The sequence below is a fragment of the Bos indicus x Bos taurus genome, chromosome 13 (genome assembly GCF_003369695.1).
Source record: "Bos indicus x Bos taurus breed Angus x Brahman F1 hybrid chromosome 13, Bos_hybrid_MaternalHap_v2.0, whole genome shotgun sequence".
Classification (NCBI taxonomy): Eukaryota; Metazoa; Chordata; class Mammalia; order Artiodactyla; family Bovidae; genus Bos; species Bos indicus x Bos taurus.
The window spans coordinates 36,988,225-36,989,866 of record NC_040088.1 but is presented as its reverse complement, the minus strand read 5'-3'; the positions used below and the strand labels follow the sequence as shown (position 1 = coordinate 36,989,866).

General features: G+C 38.8%; 1 pseudogene; it reads right to left on the bottom strand.

Moving 5' to 3' along the window:
* Window positions 1-1,097: 1,097 nt before the first annotated feature.
* Window positions 1,098-1,187, bottom strand: LOC113903784 (annotated as a pseudogene).
* Window positions 1,188-1,642: the final 455 nt, after the last annotated feature.

The window sequence follows — 1,642 nt, the reverse complement described above, 5'->3', positions numbered from 1 at the left end:
TTCTCAGGAGACAGGTAAGGTGGTCTGGTATTCCCATCTCTTTAAGAATTTTCCACAGTTTGTTGTGATCCACACAATCAAAGGCTTTAGCGTAGTCAGTGAAGCAGAAGTAGATGTTTTTCTGGAATTCCCTTGCTTTCTCTATGATCCAATGATTGTTGGCAATTTGATCTCTGGTTCCTCTGCCTTTTCTAAACCCAGTTTATACATCTGGACGTTTTGGTTCATGTACTGCTAAAGCCTAGCTTGAAGGATTTTGAGCATAACTGTACTAGCATGTGAAATGAGTCCAGTTGTATGGGTAGTTTGAGCATTCTTTAGCATTGTCCTTCTTTGTGATTAGAATGAAAACTGACCTTTTCTAGTCCTGTGGCACTGCTGAGTTTTCCAAATTTGCTGACATATTTTGTGCAGCACTTTAACAGCATCGTTTTTAGGATTTTAAATAGCTCAACTGGAATTCTGTCACATAGTAATGTTTCCTAAGGCCCATTTATTCATAGTAATGTTTCCTAAGGCCCATTTGACTTCACATTCCATGATGTCTGGCTCTGGTTAGTGACTACCCCTTTGTGGTTTTGTTTGGTTCTGTGTATTCTTGCCACATCTTTTTTAATCTCTTCTGTTTCTGTTAGGTCCTGTCAGTTCCAGTTCACCATTTCAAAAAGGAGTCAGGCTCGTGAAAGAGGCATAGGTAGGTAGTTCTCAGGCTGGGCATCTCAGGAGGCTGGGTCAACAAGTGAGCTTGGGCTGCGATTCATCTGAAGGTGTGCTTAGGGCTAGGGGACCCCATTTTCTTCTAGTAGAAATGAAGCTATTCTCCTCTGAGCATAGATGTCACAGTCTGACTAAATTTTATCAGAGAGTATTATAATAAGCCTGGTTGATTCTTTTTCTTTTTTTCTTATAACAATTTTCAGTAGGTTTTTAAAAAAATTTTATTGGAGTATAGTTGATTTCAATGTAATGTTAGTTTCAGGTGTACAACAAAGTGAATCGGTTGTACATACACATATATCAACTCCCTTCTAGATTCCTTTCCCATATAGTCATTTCAGATTATTGGGCAGAGTTCCCTGTGGTATACAGTAGGTCCTAAATATATGGAATGCTTCACGAATTTGCATGTCATCCTTGGGCAAAGCTTCTGTATCATTCCAATTTTAGTATATGTGCTGCTGAAGCAAGTGCAAGTTTGATTGCTTCTTTATATAGAAAGTTATTTGTCTTCCACTTTGCCACATTAGGTAAGGTATAGCATAAAAAATTTCCACCTAGTGAGATGTGAGGTTTGCATGATTGGACCTCCATTCTGTGGACAGAGATGCGGAACACAGTATGGGGCGATGGAAAACGTACAGAGTCTGGAAGTCTGGATTCCCACTTGCTGGCAGATTAGTTTACACCTCTGGGTTCCCTTTCCTTACCTATACAGTGGAAATGATGGTAATTGACATTCCACTGTCATTTTAGGGATCTGAGACTGCGCAGTGGAAAACATCTTATACATTCAAAATGGTAAAGACATGGCAGTCATAATTACTAATATTATATAAAAGCACTATGGAGTGCTGGATAAAATTCTACATTACTGATAGGAACTACAAATAACACCCTCATCAGTATTAATATTACAGATCCA